Raw genomic sequence first — 22517 nt, 5'->3', positions numbered from 1 at the left:
TTACTGATAATCATAGGGAATCATACGAAGTCGGAAAAAGCCAAGGAAAGTGCTCTCTGAGAAGAGGTCTGAACGCTTCATTTGCAGAAAATCCATTCAATAAAACGCATAAAAAAGCTTCAAGCTTTCTTTTTAGAAACGTGTCGCCGTCCGTGCACATTTTCGAAAAGTCACTAGGGTGTTGTAGACTGGCGATAAGCACAAGCGAAAAACAAAAGAAATTTTTAATATTAATACCGCGTTGGGAGCAGACAAAAAATACGAAATGCATAGAGGGAACTTTTTTTATTAAGTTAAAGAAGTGAATATTGACAAAAGTTTAAAAAACGCCCTATTTTTTATTAGTAATAGAGGAAAGATTTATACACGTGAGTAAATAGTATTTCAACTGTCATCCTTATTAATAATAAGAGAGAAAGAAAAAAAGAGTAAAAACACAAAACTGGCACTCGTGAAAAAAGTTTCAGTTCATTCATCATGCCCATTTCATGCCAAGGTTGATACACTTTAAAATCCCTGTCCTGAAAAAGAAAAAAAAAAAGAATAAATACGTTGCTACTTGAAGCGGGAAATATAGTCAGTCACATATTTTGAATTTAAAATCGAGAAAAATCCCACTGGTTTCTAATAAAAAAAACAAAACAACATTTATGCCAATGTTTTTAAGTTTAAAATTAAACTACTGATGTAAAATCTTAATGTTAAATAATAAAAATTTAAAAAATAAATAAAATAAAAAAAAATAAAAAAAAATAAAAAAAAATAATAAAAAAATAAAAAAATAATAAATAAAAGTTTTTTTTAAAAACATTACAAAAAGGATAAAAGGGGCCCCGGCCCCTTTCAACTAAAAACTGTTTAAAATAAAACAACCATGTACAAATAGCGCATAAAGTAAGTAGACCACAACCAAAAAAAGTGAAAACCCTGTCCGTTACCAACTTTAAAAATTTTGAGAAAAAATATTTCTTTTATCTAATTACAGTTTCCGGGGGGGGAAATAGGGAAAAAAGGGTTTTTATTGGGTTGGATGGAAGGGGAAGGGAAAGGAGGATTCACGGGCAGTAACATTTTTTTATGTGCTTTTTCATTGATCTTTAGGTGGCACTTTCCCACATACACCAGTAAAATAAGCCCCATTGATCAGTCGGTTTATGAGATTTTCTTCTTTTTTAAGATTATAGACGGAATGAAGCTCAAAAACCATTGGATGTATGCCCGGACAGACGGACGGACGGACGGACTAATTTATTCATTCATTTATTTATGCAGTGTATAGTATTTTTTACTTTGTGTCAAAATACTTAAAATGATTAAAGGCACATTAAGCCTGAGAAACGATTATAGTTTTCCTTCTTTGGTGAAGGCGAACATGAGTTTTATAACATATAAATAATAGTTTTAGAGCATATTAGATGCTTATCACCTAAAAAAAGTAACTTTGTATGTAAAATTATTTGTCATTAAAGTTGCAAAATGTATAGCCATAATAGTATTTTGACTTCCATATAAAATACTATAAATTTACTTATTTATTTCCAAAAAAAAAAAAAAAAGTAAAAGATGGTTCATGAAATTGGTCAATGAGTAACTTTAATAGACATAGACACCAAACATTAAAAGCTTTCGGGAAATTAAAATCACAGTATTTCTGTGGCATAATGGGCCTTTAAATACATTGCTTGCTAAATTAGAATAATTGACACAGCAGGTTTATTGATTTTTAGTGAATTAATTGAATCTCAGAAATTTATTATTTCTATCATCTTTTTATCTGATTTTATTTTTGTGCAAAGTTCAATTTTGATAAATTATTAATGAATAAAGCAAATGGAAAATTTCAAAATAATGAGTATATTACTCACGCTGTTAGATCCATTTAACATTATGTTATTACATAATTAATTGTTTTTTAATATTATATGGGTCAAATTGTCACGACATATTTAACCTAATGTAAAGAGAGTTTGATTGATCACGTGACACTTTTGTGTTTTATTTTATTACCAGAAACCAAATAAAATTAGAATTGATCATTATCATACAAAGTTTTGCATTTTCTGTGAATTTTATGTAATTCTGGTATTTGTAAAATAAAACCATGAGCGAACATGTCGCTACATATTTATTAACTCGGTACGAAAATAAAACGCAGACTGGATTGAGTGGTGTTGCTAGTGTACTTTCTGGATCACGACAATGAGTCAGATTGAATTTACCAGAGCACAGTTCAGTCACCGCATTGCTTCTGTGTAAGCTGTCAAGCCGTTTACCAGTACTAGTTGCCTTCACTTTCGCAAAGATCGGATAATTTCTGTACATGCTAGAACACGCACTGTGCCGTATAAAGGATTTTTATGATCAATCACAACGAAAGTGGCCTGCGATGTCCGGGAATCGAACCTGGGTCTTCCAATTCACAGTCCAACGCTCTACCTACTGAGCTAATCGGACGGCTTAAAAACGCCCTTACTGCAGCAGCTTTTATAAGATTATGTAATTTATTTTATTTGTTATAAAGGGGACTCATAGTTGATGGTTTAATATAAAATTTATACCAGTTTTTTTGGTTGTTCTTTGTTGTTGTTGTTATTTTGTTGTGTTTTAGTTTTGTGCTTTAGTTGTTGTTGTTTGTTATTGTTGATGTTGTTGTTTTAAAGTTTGTTTGCTCGTTAGTTGGATAGTCGGTTGGCCAGCCGGTCTATTGCTAGATGTGGCAGGAATGGGTAATTTTGAATCGTATTTTGACAGGAAAAAACGACTATAATTTGCAATTAAAGGAAATTTGGGTTAGGACGAACCTATTGGAATATTTGTTTCCGCATTTCCCGAGCTGAAACTAGACCACCGTAATCATTTAAATACGATTGATATGTTTCTAATGAAGATAAATCAGGGAAATCTTTATTTATCAAATTAAATTTCAGAAAGCGTGACTAACGCCCTTTTTATTTTCTAAATTTCTTACAAATTGTTCGGAATATTTCTTCGGTGACTATATTACTTTCGTTAAATATCCTAAGGAAATGATTAAGTTTCTTTCGTTCAATATCTTACGTAATGGATTACATTTCTTTAGTTGGGTATCTTACGGAAATGATTATATTCTATCGTTTGATATCTTACGAAAATGATTAAATTTCTTTCGTTCAATATCTTACAGAAATGATTACATTTCTTACGTTTTATATCTTACGGAAAGTGTTAAATATATTTCGTTCAATATCTTACGGAAATGATTACATTTCTATCGTTTTATATCTTACGGAAAGTGTTAAATATATTTCGTTCAATATCTTACGGAAATGATTACATTTCTATCGTTTTATATCTTACGGAAAGTGTTAAATATATTTCGTTCAATTTCTTACGGAAATGATTACATTTCTTTCGTTCAATATCTTACGTAAATTATTACATTTCATCTTACGGACATGTTTAACATTTCTTTTGTTTAATATCTTACAGGAATGATGAATTTCGACGGGAACTTTTTTTTATCCCATAATTTCCCCCCAAACAATGCAATTTTTTTAAAAACCCTTGTAAAAATTTAAATAAAATAAATCAAATAATTTACCCCAAATATATAAAAATCGTTTTATATGAATTATTTTTTAAGTGGCAAGCCTTTCCCTACGGTAAATGGGGGAAATTCTTAAAATTTTTTACAGTTTTATTTGCAAAAAAATACCTTTTGCATAGCATAATTCAAATGGGGGTCTTTCCCTTTTAATTTTTTTTGGTTTTTGAACTCTTTTTTAAAAATTTTCAACTTAGAACAAAATTTGAAAAATTTTTCGCAACAAAACCCAAGATTTCCCCAAGAAATAGTCAACTTTTTTTTTCACTTCTCAAAATCAAAAAAACCCAAATGTTTGGGGTAAAACGGATATGAGAAATAATTTACTTTTGTGGTTCCGCTGGGTTTTATGTTGTTGTTTTTTTCACCAACGAGTTCAAGCTAAAAAAGCTAAACTTAAACGTGTAAACATAGCACAATAGCAGTAACCGTTTAAAATATTGAGCCATCTATCCTCATTTACGATAAATGAATTATCAAACGTGGAAAATTACCTTAAAATATTCAGGTCGACATATTTTGTCCCAAGAAATTTCCAAATTTCACCACGAGTAAACATACGTTTCGCTACGGTGGCACAAAAGTGACATGTGTGTGTGTGTTTTTATTTATCTCGTGCGCACGAGATACTATGTCGAAGCCACGAGTTAGTGCCACAAGATACTATGTCGTGGCCACGAGTTACTTTGTCGTGGCCACGAGATGATTAAGTCGTGGGCACAAGATACTATGTCATGGCCACGATTTACTAAGTCGTGGCCACGTGATAATTAAGTCGTTGGAACGAGATACTATGTCGCGGCCACGAGATACTATGTTGTGACCACGAGTTACAAAGTTGTGGTCACGAGATAATTAAGTTGTTGGTATGAGACACTATGTCGTGGCCACGAGTTACTAAGTCGTGGGAACGAAATATCTAAGTCGTGCGGACGAGATCATTAACCAATCAGATTACACTATATATATTATGAATTTTTTAAACTTAAACTTAAACAAAATCTGTGTAAAGTTTTACATGCAATATTAATCTTTGAAAATACATCAGATATTCACTTTGAACTTGTCTTTAGGATCATATTACTAGGTGACCTTCCAAGGCCTATCATACATTCATTTTGACTATAGCCCTTTGTGGGGACAATTTGGTCAGTTTGTACATGTACATACTACGGCCTGTTAATCTTGTTTATACGATAACATGAGAAGGAATGAGCACTGTTTATTTTATTTGGTATGGACATTGCCCATGGACAGTAGATAGCCTATAAGGACGTTTGAAGTCAAGGGTCAAGGTAACCAGGACACTTCATGTAAAATGCTTGTCTGATGAAAAATTTAGATGGAATAAGCCATGGTTTATAGAACCTAGAAAGATCATTGCACCTGATCAGTAGATGACACCTAATAATTTCGAAGTCATTGGGTAACGAATCAGGGCCACAATGACGCTAAATGTAAAATTATTGACTAATCTATGACTTGTATAAATAGCACTTTTACAGGCTGGTGAAGTACTATAGCACATGTCTAGTTAATTAGGAAAATTAATATAAATGTTGTAATCTGATTGGTTATTTATCTCGTGACCTACACTTAACTATTTCGTGGCCACGACTTAGTACTCGTGGCCACGACAAAGTATCTCGTTCCCACGACTTAGCTATCTCGTGGTCACAACTTAGTACTCGTGGTCACGACATAGTATCTCGTTCTAAGGACTTAGCTATCTCGTGGCCACGACATAGTATCTCGTGCGCACGAGTTAAATTAAAACACACACATGTCACCTTTATGCCACCGTATTTAGCTCCTTGCCATTGGTAAGAAAGTAATACTTTGACCATTATTGACATGGTCAATGTGCCGAACGCCTGTGGTTAAGACTAGGAAAGTTCCGCATATGTCGCCATTTTCCGTGACAGATAAAAGTCATTAAGCATCGAAATAACTATAAGAGGAACTTAAAGTAAAACGGAAAGTTACAAATTTGGTCGAATTTAAACGAACTATCTCTGGATGATATGAGAAACAAGATGACTATTCTTACATTTCTAAAATGAATTTGAATAAGTCTTATAAAAAGAAACAACTGTCTCTGAAAATGCTCGATCATTACTTTTAATTTAAAATTCGAAAACAATGACAATAATAATAAGAAAAACCTTTATCTTAAAGAAGAGACCACCTATGGCGTTTTCTTAACACAAAACTTAAATGCATTGATCGATTTTTTTCTTCATTTGTTATGTATGTGTTTTTTTTTCTTATGACGTAAATATTTATTTCATGTAAAAGATGGTAAAGGATGTACATGATTTGGGAGAATTAAAACATATTCTACATGATTTTGAAAAATGTTAAGAAGAATTTCAGTTAACACTTGAATAAATCCACTTTTGTAATCTTATCACGTGTTATCGCATGGCTTCCCTTCCCTTGTTTTCTATGTTATATCAGTACATATGTTTTATGTATCTCTTATCATATGATCTATAAATGAGCCGCGTCACGACAAAACCAAAATAATGGGTTTGCGACCAGCATGGATCCAGACCAGCCTGCGCAGCCTGATCAGGATCCATGCTGTTCGCTATCAGTTTCTCTACTTGTTATATGGTGTGTAAGCGAACAGCATGGATCCTGATCAGACTGCGCGGATGCGCAGGCTGGTCTGGATCCATGCTGGTCGCAAACACATTATGTAGGTTTTGTCGTGACGCGGCTCAAATAGCTTTGAAATGCTCAACGGGAAGATCAATCGCTCACTCTTTGCAGGTACAGCTATGAAAATTTCTTGCCTAAACAAATGAGCAGTGTTCTTGATGGGACTCTAACCCGGGACCTATTTGTCCAGATGCGAATATCCTATAGCTGGAGCTTTGCCCGCAATGAATCTAAATCAAATCTTTTTTGAGAATTGCTTGCATGTGGGGTGGTCAGACAAATAAAAAAAAACAAAAAAAGTGACCCCGGATTGTAAGAAATTTCAGTATCAAAATCTAAAAGAAATAAGCCATCATAAGTAATATCTAGCCAGACTGCACGGAAATGGCTGGCCTGGCTCTATACTGGGGGCAAAGGCTTATCGATTTCTGTACCACCAGGTTTAGATTTAAAGGTCAAAATGTGCTGTAATGTTAGTTAATGAGCATGGTATGAGCGGACAATATAATAAACGTGACATGAACAAAACAACATAAATAAACGACACTCACATCACATAGGACAATACAAGAAGCTTCACATTGATGGCGGCCTAATCTTCAAACATATCCCGTAAATATCCCATTCCCATAAAACCACCGTAGAAACCATTGTATCGGCCAAACATCATCTCGAACATGTCGTCCTGGTCGTCATCTATGAAAAAATAAAAACGCGTACATATAAAGCGACATTGCCATGTGTGTTTTTTTTTACCTGTTAATTCAGTGTTGTAGAAGATTCGAACCCGACCAGAGCCGATCTAGTCATCGTAGCCCCAGTCGTCACTATACCCACTATATCCGCCGTATCCGCCGTAGGAGCCGTAGGAGTAATAACTGTCACCATAATCATCGTCATCTATATATAGATAGGAAAGCTTTGATATATATTTCTTTTATACTTACTTATATATGACGTATTGAGAAATATTGATGAGATAAAATGCATATTTATCATTTTCCATATTTTCACAGAAATTCAAGTTTGTTTTCTATAAACACAGGATATATTGTCATCTCTTGGTATGAAAATTATCATATTTCATTCGTGGATACCGCCAATAACGAAATTATTTTATCATACCACTCAATGAAAATAAATCCCGCATTTATAGAAAAAAAAGACTTTATCCTCTATATATTCAACTAGGTGAGTGATTAAAGTCATGTCGTGTTTTTACTTTTCCGCCAGCCGCAAACACATATTTATTTACGACAAGGTTCGACATAGTCGTATATTCGTGTTTTCCGCATTTCCACATAAGCGAAACACGACATGGCGTAAATGAGCCACAACATTCAACAAATGAGCCGCGTATGGAACGCCTGGACTGTCTTATGTGTAGAATGACTGATATACATGGTTAAATGTGATTCTGTTGAGTCCGAGATACAATATGCTGGGTCAAAATCCCAATATACTGGGTGGAAATCCAAATGCGCTCAGTTATTGAAGTGTAATGTTGTGTGCTGATTACATTTTATTCAGTCAAGTCAATGTATTGTCGGGTGCATAAGTCGTTCTGTTCAGTTCTTAAAACAAACAGGCATGTGGTAACACAATTATGTTGAGTTAAAAAGATATGTTGTAGGGTATGACAGTTGTTATGTTCGGTTAAAATAGCTCTTCTCATCATGTTCAACCATGAAAATAAACTGTTGAGTGGTACTATCATTTCGTTTGGCTGAGGCAGTGTATTATTGGGTGATCCTTTTATTATTTTCAGTTGCAATGACATGCTGTTGGGTGCTTTATTCAGACTGTTCAGTCGTGAAATAGAACTGTTGAATAGTACTATCATTATGTTCAGTTCAGATGATGTACTGCTCGGTGCAGAGGTCATTGTGTTCAGTAGTGAACACAAACTGTTGTATGATACCGTCATTATGTTCAGTTCAGATGACATACTGTTCGGTGCAGAGGTCATTATGTTCAGTTCAGATGATGTACTGTTCGGTGCAGAAGTCATTATGTTCAGTTCAGATGATGTACTGTTCGGTGCAGAGGTCATTATGTTCAGTTCAGATGATATACTGTTCGGTGCAGAAGTCATTATGTTCAGTTCAGATAATATACTGTTCGGTGCAGAAGTCATTATGTTCAGTAGTGAACACAAACTGTTGTGTGATACCGTCATTATGTTCAGTTCAGATGATATCCTGTTTGGTGCAGAGGTCATTATGTTCAGTAGTGAACACAAACTGTGGTGTGATACCGTCATTATGTTCAGTTCAGATGATATACTGTTCGGTGCAGAAGTCATTCTGTTAAGTAGTGAACACAAAATGTTGTGTGATACCGTTATTATGTTCAGTTCAGATAATATACTGTTCGGTGCAGAAGTCATTATGTTCAGTAGTGAACACAAACTGTTGTGTGATACCGTCATTATGTTCAGTTCAGATGATATCCTGTTTGGTGCAGAGGTCATTATGTTCAGTAGTGAACACAAACTGTGGTGTGATACCGTCATTATGTTCAGTTCAGATGATATACTGTTCGGTGCAGAAGTCATTCTGTTAAGTAGTGAACACAAAATGTTGTGTGATACCGTTATTATGTTCAGTTCAGATGATATACTGTTCGGTGCAGAAGTCATTATGTTCAGTTCAGATGATGTACTGTTCGGTGCAGAGGTCATTATGTTCAGTTCAGATGATATACTGTTCGGTGCAGAAGTCATTATGTTCAGTTCAGATAATATACTGTTCGGTGCAGAAGTCATTATGTTCAGTAGTGAACACAAACTGTTGTGTGATACCGTCATTATGTTCAGTTCAGATGATATCCTGTTTGGTGCAGAGGTCATTATGTTCAGTAGTGAACACAAACTGTGGTGTGATACCGTCATTATGTTCAGTTCAGATGATATACTGTTCGGTGCACAAGTCATTTGACAATGCGCTGAGTGGTCATACAATTATGTTGGGTTCATTCGGATATCTTCGCGTCAAACAAGATGGCGGGCGGGAGCAACTAATTTCCATAGGTCACGTCGAGGCTAATGACCACTAAATTGCCAAAACAATTACCTATTTGAGTCACACATGGCCACAGTATATAGAACGTTAAATATAAGTATGGAAACCCCATTTGAGACACACATGACCACAGTAAATGGAACATTATATATAAGTAAGTGTAGCCTAATAAAGTCAAACATGGCCAAAGTATAAAGAAAATTTTATATAAGTAAGTGAAACCTAATTGAGTCACACATGGCCACAATATATTAGACAAAATGTTTAAGTCAGGGAAATGTATTTGAGTCTAATTTTATTAGGCTACCCTTACTTATATATAATGTTCCATATACTTTAGTTATGTGTGACTCAAAAAGATTTCCCTTACTTAAACATAATGTTCCATATATTTTGGCCTAGTGTGACTCAATTAGGTTTCCCTTACTTATATAGAATGTTCTTCATAATGTGGGTATGTGTGACTTTATTGCGCTACCTTTACTTATATTTAATGTTGCATATACTGTGGCCATGTGTGACTCAAATAAGTTTCCCTTACTTAAATATTATGTTCCATTTATTGTGGTTATGTGTGACTCAAATGGGTTACCAACAAATACATTTTAAGTTGTATACGCTGTGGCCATATGTGACTTTAATAGGCTACCCTTACTTATATATGCTCCATATACTGTGGCCATGTGTGACTCAAATAGGGTTCCCTTACTTGAATATGATGTTTTATATTTTAAATTTCGTTTGCTGTGTCCATTTGTGACTCTTATAGGTTACCAAACAGATAAATTTTAAGTTTTATTTACGGTGGTCATGTGTGACTTTAACAGGCTACCCTTACCCATATCTTAAGTTTTATATACTGTACCCATTATGACTGTAACAGTATAGTATAGTCATGAATTAACTAAATAAATACCCATAGGGTATTTAAAAGTCCAATTTATGAAAATAACGTTCTTAAGCCCCCGATAATATTTACAGGGAAGAAAATTGTTTTGGCAATTTAGTGGTCATTAGCCTCGACGTGACCTCTCCCGTCTTGTTGCCAGAAAATATCCGAATGAACCCAACATAATGGTTGTATCACACAACAGTTTGTGTTCACTATTGAACATAATGACCTCTGCACCGAACAGTATATCATCTGAACTGAACATAATGATAGTACCAAAAAACCACTGAACATAACGACCTTTGCACCGAACAACACATTGACTTGACTGAAGAAGATATAATCAGCACACAAGATATTGATAGTACCATTTAAGATAATGATTGTACCATTTAACAGTTCTATTTCACGACTGAACAGAAGGAATAAAGCACCCAACAGCATGTTATTGCAACTGAAAATAATAAAAATATCACCCAATAATACACTGCCTCAACCAAACAAAATGATAGTACCACTCAACTGTTTATTTTCATGGTTGAACATGATGAGAAGAGCACAAAACAGCATATTATTATAACCGAACATAATAACTGTAACACCCTACAACATATCTTTTTAACTCAACATAATTGTGTTTCCACATGCCTGTTTGTTTTAAGAACTGAACATAACGACTTATGCACCCGATAATACATTGATTTGATTGAATAAAATACAGTCAGCACACAACATAGCACTTCAATAACTGAGCACATTATGATTTCCACCCAGCATTTTGTATCTCGGACTCAACAGAAAGACATTTAACCAGGTATATCATTCATTCTTAACATAAGACAGTCCAGGCGTTCCATAGCCGCGCCATGACAAAACCAACATAGTGCGTTTGCGACCAGCATGGATCCAGACTAGCCTGCGCATCCGCGCAGTCTGATCAGGATCCATGCTGTTCGCTATCAGTTTCTTGTAATAGGGTTGGAAAGCGAACAGCATGGATCCTGATCAGACTGCGCGCATGCACAAGCTTAAAAAACTGGTGTATATATAACATACCATTAATTTATGGTCTAAACTACAAGTGTATGCTAAAAGGAGAGCATCACAGTTCCTATGCTAGTAACGACAATTTTACCTAATGTAAGGACATACTATATAATACTGCGCTTTTCATTAGATAATTGTGACGATTATAAAAGCTATATACATGTACACGGTTTCTGTCATTTAGTTCTATATTTTTTTTTCTAAAAAAAAAGTCTGCTGTGTTATAAATCCGTTTTGAACATTCTGGCCAGGTTTTATAGTTGTATATAAACAGCAGTTTGTTATATAACCCTCGTAGATACATGTATTGTATAAGGTCATATAACCTGTCAAATATAGGGAGCACGATTAGGGAATAGATTTCCCTTAGCATACTTAGCCTGCTCGCAAAGAGAGCTTTACGGTATGCTAGTGATGGGCCGGAAGTACTGCAAAATGGGAAATTGACACATCGCAACTTTTCGAATTACAAGATAAGGATAAAAGCCAAGGAATTCTGATAGAAAACGGACGCATAGACAGGTGTCCTGCGCACTTTTATAGGAACCATAATAGATAACCAGAATAAACGGAAGAAGTGTATAAAATACCGAATGGCAGTTTCAAAACTGAAAATGTAAAATAAAAATGAACGATTATTTTATACTAGTTCACGGTAAAAGTAAATCGAGCTCGCTTTGAGGCTTTGCCTTTTTCATATTAATGAGGTTAGAAAAATGATGAAAAAGTCACTTATTTCAGCGAAATATTGCATACAAAATGTAAATCGTCATATTGATTGTAAATATCCACGTATTTCTTCTACTTCAGTTGACATAATTTTAATTCTATTTCGGAAATGTGTATTCTCCTCTGGAGGCATGCCAGTTACAAAAACGTTTAATGAAGTTTTGTACGAAAAATAAATACTTTGTTATTGTAAAATTCTAAAATCCTTTATGAAAATAAACAAGTAAAACAAATGAACAGAATGGGCACAAATAAAAAAATACTAAATACACTACAAAAATCGTACAAAAAGGACTGCATCCTCGTATTTTACTCACCATAATTATACCATTGGGCTCTGGCGACTATAAACAAGGCAAACAATACTAGGAGCGTTCTCGTTAACATTTCCAACATGATGTCGTCTGCGTAGAATCCAAAAGTTTTTTTTTAAGTCCTATGAATATGCTTTGAACTCAGAATTTTTAATTAAATAGTAAAAAAGTCTCTTTAATGTAAAATGTAAAGCTGTTTACTGGTTACTTACATTCCTATAAACTGATTTTTCTTTTTAAATCATGCCAGGTTTTTATGTGCGTTTGCTTGATTTAGATTTATTACGCCCAACCAATCACATTGTTATATGTCATTACGACACCCCAATTTGTACTTTTCCATTATCGTTTTAATGACACATTGGCATTATTGATAACTTCAGTGAAATAACTTTATTTACATTAATTACTCGAGAAGTCATTTTGTAAGTATTTAAAATAAAACTGAAAAGGTGCGAGCATTTTTGTGGCGTAACAAAGGCTAAAATCGAATACATGTGTGAAGTTAATGGCCAGAGCACGTGCTCGCTCATTCGCCCACTTCCTTAGGCACGTCTACATGATGACATGAATGTATCTGTTAGCAATAACTTCGTTGCATTTTAATTTCAATAACTGAGAACGATCCGGATGTATCAAGGATACACTTAAAAAAACTCAACTGAGATTTATTGACGTGACGGACCTGGAAATATTTTTTCGAGATTTATTTTATGTAGGTTTATACCAAATAAATGATTCATCCACTCCAGAATAAGTGTACACAATGACCTAAAACCTAAAGCGCTTTAAATCGGGATAAGAAACGCTCTAAATGACGATTTTCATCATTTCGCATCATCTTTCACATATTTTTTTTCTGGTTTTATGTGCGCCAGTTGATCTATGTAAAGAATTCTAACTTTTATGTTTTAGGTTTTTTAACCTCAGTGGAACTCCTGTAAGAACTGAAAATTTGAGTCAAGGATCTTTCAAGTATCTGAAATGTTTAGTTGCGGGTTTCTTAGATACACGTGAAAACACGTCATTAAAATATGAATAAGGATGCGTTCTATACATACATGCATGTTATCGCTACTTCGCAAGCAATGCTTGTCTGAAATTTTCCGTAGTTAGGTCGGACTTTGACGGAAATGGTCGTAGTTGACGGAAATGGTCGTAATTATGTCGGACATTGACGAAATTGTCGCAGTAATGATGGACATTGACAAAAATGGTCGAAGTAATGTCGGACTTTTACGGAAATGGTTGTAGTTATGTCGGACATTGACGAAATTGTCGTAGTTATGATGGACATTGACAAAAATGGTCGTAGTAATGTCGGACTTTCACGGAAATGGTTGTAGTTATGTCGGACATTAACGAAAATGGTCGTAGTTATGTCGGAATCAATGCAGTATTTAAAGCATAATGACACTAACCCTGCTGAACACAAACTGCTCCTGATTTCAAACTTAAATACTAAAATTGCGCGGCAGACAATAATGAACCTGGTAATGTTACATTGATATGCATGTCGACCTTGTTCATGGATTTTAAAATTATTCTTATCAGCAAATGACTTAAAAAGACATATTGCAAATTAGAGGGGGTCGCTTAATATATTCAGGGAAATAAATTTTTAGGTTCGAAAGTAAACAGTAGAACCTCACTGTAGAAAGTACAACAATCATGGCAAAAGAAGTATATTTTGCACATTATTTTGAGAATCTAGCTGACTTTATCATTATCTTTAGCAGTATGTTTTTCTTTTGGTTTGTTATATCGGTGTATTTATTGTTATTTTTACTTTCCAGTTATGCTTTTACTGTATGTATATTTTTTTCGCGTTAGAGGGCGTTTTGCACTGTGACGCAATTACTTGAGAAACTACCAATATGGCGACACGTTCACATGCTCATCAGGGTCCGTAATTTAATCTCTAAACCATGTAATAAATATTCAATTTGGTTACAAATAGTATTTCTTAATACACCGAGTCCAATCGTTCACTATGTTTCCCAGGCGGAGAACGCATGAAGAGATCAATTTTACAGGTGGAAAACCGATACTGTGGTAAGAAAATTGTCTTCAATTTCTTTGAAAATGCATATTTCACAAAACTTTATAGCCTATTCTGATCTCGTATGATTACTTTATCCGACAGGCATCTCAAACTCGTCAAATCTTTGTTAACTTATTAGATCATTATCGACAACTGCACAAGAAAAGTCACAAAATTGGTAAAATCGCTCCTTGATAGCCAATAACTTGACAGCCAAGCAAACTTCTAAACATTTGTATCGCTCTAAAGGTTCTTTATTAACACATCCTCATCCACCAAAAGCCTGTTCTATTTCTATTTCGTATTTTTGGAGTATTATATCGTTTAAGCGAATTTTCAAAATGAACGCATGAGCCGAACTTTTCATGTGGTTTCATCAGATTGCAAAATGAACGCATGAGCAGGCGGATTTTTTGGTTACTCCAGTTTTCATGGATATCTCACATGTTATCGATCACTGAACCTTTAAATTCCAAAAATTTTGTTCCCAATGTTTGAGCAAACAGAAGTCCCTTTTTTATACCTTATGACGAATTGCTTATAAGCAATAGATGAAGGTATGTTCGGTTCTGTGAAAATATAATAAATCCTCATTGCTAAAACTTTGAGTAAAATATTTGCAAAATACAACATCATTGGTTGATGGGACTTAAATTTCCTGTATGTTATAATTAAAGATGTAACATACACTTAAAGATCCTGTGACTCAAAATTTTATGTTCTTATATGAAAAATCTTTGGCTTAAATAAAGAATTAACAATGTTAAAAGTTACAGAAAACCTTTTTGATAAGGATATTGCCAAAATTAAAAATTTCCGATAATAAAAGTAGATAATTAGAAATCTGTTTTTGGTAAAAAAAAAATCAGTTTTGCATTTAAATAAAAATTTCACAACTTTTTTTCCTCAAGAAATATCACATAATGTGTTTAATAATGTCAACTTCTTAAGTATATGTTTTTCATAAGAACTGATTTTATATACAACTTTCGCAAGGATGTTACATCCTTAATTATAACATACAGGATCTTTAAGCAAGAATATATATATCAACTTCCTTACAACAAAATGAACATACAAGAACAATGTTGAAATAACACATATTTTTTAGGTTGATTATAAGTTTTTCTTTTAGAAATCATACACTTTTTATTTTAATGAAGAATAGGCAAAGTATTTATCAAAATGTGTTTCTAATTACCTCCCTTTATTTACAGAACTTGTTAAATTCGATAATATCTATGTAAGATTTGTAATATTGGTAATTCTTTATTTGAGTATCAGGTTTATCATATTACACTATTAAAGTTTTGAGGTACAGGGACTTTAAAAGAGTATACATACGCTACTATTTGTCATTTGTCCTTTGTTGTATTTGTTGTTTAATAGTATTCATGTATGATAGTAATTGTATACAATTATTCAGGATTCATGATTTAATTATCAAAGTACATATTTTGTAAAACAATCATTTACAATGCGTGCAAAAATCAAGGATTTTCCCGAAGTGTCATGTAAGATTATTATATAAATCAGCTTAATGTCGTCAGTTGTTGATTTTATTCAACATGACAAGACTTAGTTATCTCTCCATTGTATGTATTAAACAATATTCATTTGTTTAAGTTATTCAATAAGTAATAGAAAGAGCACCGAAACACGAGGTTATCTGATTTGTACGAGGGGGCGTAGCCCCCGAGTATTAATCAGATTACCGAGTGGTTTGGTGTTCTTTCTCTTTTGTATCATAGTCAAACATAAAAACACGTTCCATGCTGTCACAATATGAAACCCCGGCAAAAATGAACCAATGAACGGACATCTGAATATGATATTTCTGTCGCTTTCCCTTTCTCTGCCGTCACAATATGTAAACCCCAGCAAAAATGAGCCAATCAATGGGCATGCTCTGGAGTGCGGGTAACTAATACCCGCACTCCAGTTAACGCACTGTGCATGTATTTGTATACGATTTAACCCTGACACATTTTCAACAGAAAGGTCTCCATACTATGATACAAGAGGTTGTTCATTAAAGCTGATAATATGTGTTATTTTTATTCACAGATTTTAGTTTTGGCCATGGCTGGCACTGGTGGTTCTTCCACGGGTATTATGGTGTCGTATTTTTCCGTATTCTGTAATATTGATAAAAAACACTTCATTCTAGAAGTGATAATTTTTGTGTTCTTAGGTGAAATGGATCAGCTCTCTTCTACGCAAATGTTTTATCCGTTTAACAAGTACAACAGCAATTCCGTATATATAATGTACAAGACAATTTGCACAGTGCAATTATTATTTCTTACCAACTCATAAGCATGGAAATATATACAGCGTACAAAGTATATTTTAATTTGTAAAAAGAAGTGTCTCTCACTTATTTGGATTAAAATTTGAAATTTTTAAAGTTTGAATATGTTAAATTTGTTAGATAATTAGGAAAAACTGGAGTTTTAACTGCCTGCTCATGCGTTCACTTTGCAAACCTATGAAACCACATGAAAAGTTTGGCTCATGCGTTCATTTTGAAAATTCGCTTAAACGATATTATACTCCAAAAATACGGAATAGAAATAGAACAGGCTTTTGGTGGATGAGGATATGTTAATAAAGAACCTTTAGAGCGATACAAATGTTTAGAAGTTTGCTTGGCTGTCAAGTTATTGGCTATCAAGGAGCGATTTTACCAATTTTGTGACTTTTCTTGTGCAGTTGTCGATAATGATCTAATAAGTTAACAAAGATTTGACGAGTTTGGGATGCCTGTCGGATAAAGTAATCATACGAGATCAGAATAGGCTATAAAGTTTTGTGAAATATGCATTTTCAAAGAAATTGAAGACAATTTTCTTACCACAGTATCGGTTTTCCACCTGTAAAATTGATCTCTTCATGCGTTCTCCGCCTGGGAAACATAGTGAACGATTGGACTCGGTGTAATACAACGATGCTGTACGTCCAGATTCTAGGACAGTAAATATAAATTGAACAAACAATCGGCAGTCATTTCAGCTTTCTTGAAAAAAAAAACACACGAAACATTACAAACAAATAGTAGCGATACGTGTCCGCACTGACCAAGACTAAATTAAGACGACATTCGGAATTGCCTCGGCTATTATCTATAATAACCTTATCCGAAGATTGACGGAAAGGGCCGAGTAGTTGCGATTGTTAAGACGATGTCCTGTTATCATGGGCGAATAAACTATTGAATAAATGAAATAAACTCTCTAATCTAAAATCATAAGCTATAAATTTCATCCATCGACGTGTGGTGTTTAGTCTATAAATATTTATTTTTAATTGTTGATTCTACAATATTTAAAAAAAAATGGTATGAATGCAAAAGTTGTGTACAATGTATAACTTTTCATCTTTCAAGCATATTATTGGGCCAGTATACATATACATATAGATGTAGTAAGTTTTTTTTCTCATATTATGTTTTTTGTTATCATTATTAATTATGAGAATGTTTATATCACATGTGCAGATCCATATTCTATGTATAATTTATTGTATATTGCTGTATCTATGTTATTTATTTGACATTAAAGTCACGTTCCGTTTAGCGTATATAGTTAAACGGGCTTTGCGTTATTTGTCATTTGTTATTTTATGAACGTGAATTTCTTCTGAAGAAGACTAAACGTCGAAAGCTAAAGAAAAGCGCGTGTTTTCATTGAACTGATTAAAACATACAATATTTTAAAGGCACATAAAGCCTCAGATGTGAATATTTTTCTTATCACACATGTTTTACGATATTGTGATAATGGATTAAGAACATATGAAATGTTTATACCCTGAACAAAATAGTGATGAATGCGTAATATATTTGTTATAAAGGTAGCAAAATGTGAACAAAGTGACATTTTAACTTCCATACAAAATCACTTAAGTTTATTTAATTGTCGAAACCAAAAAGTAACAATTTTAACAAATCTGTATGGTCAATGACGGCAATAAGTACATTTTGTGAAACTTGTTACAAAATAAATAAAAACAGCTTCCTGAAACGTAATTGGCCTTTAAAATAACTATCAAACGTGAATTATATAAACAATAATGACTTAATTAACTACGTCACTAAGTCATGCACGCGCAGTGATCAATCGTATATTTGGATAGAGCTTTTAAAGCGTCCATCACTCTTTTTATGTTAAAAGGTCATTTAGTTGAATGATTTATTTGCCCAATAATTTGTCATCGTTTAAAACAAATTAAAAAACAATACACACAAAACATGTCAAAAACAGTCTTGCTTTAAAGAAAGGTTATACAAGGTGAAAAGTATCATTTATGTAGGCAACTTGAAGGAAATATTTTTTGAATAACTTTAATCTGTATAAGGTCATTGTTCATGCTGTCAGACTGAATTGTATTTGTCATAATCTACTTAGAGCAATTTCGAAGAAACTGTGACATTGATCAAAAATATCCCTTAGACTTGGGATATAATAGGTTGATTATCTTCAGCGACGCCCCTTAAGGAATGAAATAAGATTTTGTTAAAGGGCGTCAGCAACTTCTCGGGCCTTTTCGTCGGTCATATTAGCCGATCATACCGATTGGTATGAGGGTGTTTGATTATCAAAAATGAAATGTCGCGAACAATGAATAGCAAACTGGAGAATTTCGCAATGCAAACATATTCAAATGAAATTATCTTATCCGTCAAATAATCGCGCTCTTCGGTTTTTTATTAATCATTTTGTAGTACATACAGTGGGTTATTGTGTATTGCTGTACCTATAAATAGAATGATGACCTTAACATTGTGAAAGGCCGAAAATCTATTTATATATGAAGTTTAAGTTGAACGAAACGGTCATTCATGTCGCGCTATGGTTATAAATAACGAACTGGAGAATTTTGCAGGAAATGAAATATGAAAAATGAAACATATTCAAACAACTACATGTAATTGCATTTTGGATATTAAAGACCTGTATATTTTGGAAATTATCGTTAATATTGATAGAATTTCAAGTTCCTGTGGAAAAAAATTCTAATCTCTAGCATGCCTACCAAAGTTCATGATGAACATTGCTTTTGTTCGCCAATTCATAAATATTATACAATGCTGGTAAAAACCAATTAACCATTGAAAAGTTTATAAGAATATCTGGTCATCAGATGTCTACAAGTTCATCTTCACTTGCTGCATTTCTTGCATGGACGTCCTTTGATGCTTTGCATCAATGCTTTTCTTGTCTTTATTAATATGAGAGACACTCTGAAAACACCGCTGATTATCGTTGTTTTCCGAACTTTAACGGAAAGGGCCGAAAATTTGCGATTGTTTGAAGGTATATACTGTTTTCTAAATATTGACTTACTTTCTGTCCCGTTTTTTCTTTTCTTTCCTTTTTCAATTTGTCATGCGTGTCGCATTTAAATCAGCATTTTGCCTGTATGATATGCAAACCAAACAGGTGGCTTGCATTAAAAAACCTCGTATGATTAACTTGACAAATGTTTTATCGTCATCTTAATATTAATTTCAATTAAGGAAAGATTAAAATTCTAAAACAACAACGGTCGCGTTTATCAAAATTTTAATGAGACAACAATATTGAAAGTATCATGCAGTAAATATCAATCCGCAGTAGGTAATTGAATATCAAAGCGGTCGAGCTTTGCTTTATCTTTTATAATTGGACTGATTTATAACATTTCAAATTGAAGTCATCAATTAAAATGTGCATTAATATTAATTTAAATATTTTTAAAAAATCAATTGACATTTACTGCATTTTTTTTTACTTTGTCTACACAAAACTGTACTCTCTCACATTTGTGACAAATAACAATCGAGTTTAAGGTAAATGACACACTTCTGACGTTGATGACGCCACGCTACGTTACTGTCCTGATCAGTGGCGCTAACTACTGTTTGGCTACAGTCGAAGCACTATGTGGGATGCCAATCGGAACATCTCGGCTATAATCAATAATAACCTTATCCGGAGACAAACGGAAAGACCCGAAAAGTTGCGATTATTTGGGATGCGCCATATTGACGGACTATTTTCTTTACGGAGTAGTCGGAACAATGGCAGTTTGGGCAATAGTCTTGACGGAACATTTAAGTGTCAAACTGAGTCACAGAGAAGAGCACTCAACGTTGTTAAGATTTTGGTATAACTACAGGGTCATGCATGCTGACTTGCTAAAATGCTAATTTGCACTTTCCAATACCGTCCATGAACAGGCTCAATCAAACCGAGCCTGCAACATTTTCAATTTTGCCGTGTTGTGTTGGGCTTTCTTTAGGGATTCTATATTTATCTATATTCATATTGGTGACAGAGGGCTTTCATAGCCGCCACTGAACAATCTGCTTTCAAGTTTTTAAATGTGAATTTACTAGGTAAATTCTTTGTATAATTTAAAGATTAGACGTGACGTCGTTCAATTAAATCATTTTTATCCAGCTACTGTCTATTTCATCAGCCTGATAAACTTATCTATCTCCAGTCATTACGTCATATGATGACGTCACATGGTTAGCAGCAAAACAAAACTACATATAGATGCTATTTTACCGGGGAAAAGAAGAGTTAAACCATTTAATTAATCTAAAAACATGATTAAAAGCAGGATAAATCAAATACATGGTTGATGTCGGGATGGAGAAGGTTTATCCGGTTCGCTGCGAAAGTGAATCTTGGCCAAGATACACTTTCTTGCTCACCGGATAAACCTTCTCCATCCCGAGATTCCCGACATCTAGTCCAACTAATTAGACTTGTCAAAGAGACACCGAGATAATTTTGGACGGGCGCTGTCTTTTTCTTTTAACGGTTTGACAGTAATAAAAAAAAGTCTGTAAAACGGGTCAAACCGTTCACGCCAAATTAATTAGGCTACCCGACATCAACCATGTATTCTCTATATCACATGCCTGTACCGATTTTGCGACTCCGTTAAAGGTATTTCATGGCCGTAGAATCTACATATATTTTGTCGCGATTCCATTTGCGTTCTATAAAGATAGCGTAAAGTCCATAAGCCCAAAAAATGTTGGGTTATTTTTTTGCTACTTTTATGTCATATTAAGCGCTTCTTTCTTCATGTGATAAGCGTCTAACATACTCTAAAACCATTACATAAATGTTATAAAACTCATTTTTGCATTTTTAAAGAGTGAAAAGTGTATTTGTTTCTGAAGCCTAATGCGCCTTTAAACATTATTTTGGTACAATCATTTGCAGACAAATTGTTTAACTCTTTCTTGATTTATATATTTGAGTTTTGTTTGCATTGTGTGGGAAAGAATAGGTCTTTAAAATCTTAGGATTGTAAATCAAAGAAAATCACAAAGTAGCATTTCTTTCAGACAGCAACGTCTGTGGTTATACATGGTACTTAACTCTGAAAATCAACTTAAAATTAATATTGAGTTGCGTCCCTTTAAACACATCTTTTCTGCGGTCGCCTTTTCGGTTGGCGGTCATGGTCGGACATCCTCTTGGGCAAAATTTATAAACGCTTATTATTAAGTTTTGTACTATTTGGGGAAAACCCTCTTAGGTTGGTGTGATGAAAATATTCATTATTGTCATTTCCTTATCCTAACTTTGTACCTGATACATTTTGTGTAAATGAATGTTGTTAGCATTTGACTTATTGGTCAATTATCAAATCTTAGTCTATGGAAGCAAAGGGTTGGTATTATTTCTAGGGTAACTCTGCACCGAACAGTATATCTTGTATATTATAATATATAAACAAACAGCCTTGTTAATTAATGTTTCTTTAAAATCTGTGTCCTTTTGGTGTCATTTTTCAATACTTTGACAAAAGATATATGAAGATTATTGCACAATGGTTTTATATTATTCCCTATTTTTTAACTATTGACAAATTTTTAACTATTAACTCTGTTGACAAAAACGGGAGTCATTTTTAGGAGCATTATTCATAATCAATAATTGGGAAAAAGCTTGCATAAAGATGATAAATTCATCGTTGGAGATTTTTCATGCAATCTGAAGCACACATGTAGGAAATTGCTCGCGAAGGATGTAATACATGTCATACGAAAATCATCTATGAAATTTGAATAGGGCATATATATATACTTTATTTGAGCCGCGCCATGACAAAACCAACATAATGCGTTTGCGACCAGCATGGATCCAGACCAGCCTTCGCATCCGCGCAGTCTGATCAGGATCCATGCTGTTCGCTATCAGTTTCTCTA

At 33.8% G+C, this 22517-nt stretch overlaps 1 long non-coding RNA gene across 1 annotated transcript; it reads right to left on the bottom strand.

Moving 5' to 3' along the window:
* Positions 1-270: 270 nt before the first annotated feature.
* LOC132748401 (uncharacterized) lies at positions 271-12461 on the bottom strand. Its single transcript, XR_009628250.1, has 3 exons — positions 12259-12461; positions 6802-6946; positions 271-521 (listed from the first exon to the last, which is right to left on the bottom strand). It is a non-coding gene; the product is annotated as an uncharacterized LOC132748401 (long non-coding RNA).
* Positions 12462-22517: the final 10056 nt, after the last annotated feature.

Source organism: Ruditapes philippinarum, unplaced genomic scaffold, assembly GCF_026571515.1.
Source record: "Ruditapes philippinarum isolate M1 unplaced genomic scaffold, ASM2657151v2 ctg1310_1_1_1_1, whole genome shotgun sequence".
In the NCBI taxonomy this organism is placed as follows: domain Eukaryota; kingdom Metazoa; phylum Mollusca; class Bivalvia; order Venerida; family Veneridae; genus Ruditapes; species Ruditapes philippinarum.
This window is presented reverse-complemented; position numbering and strand designations above follow the sequence as displayed.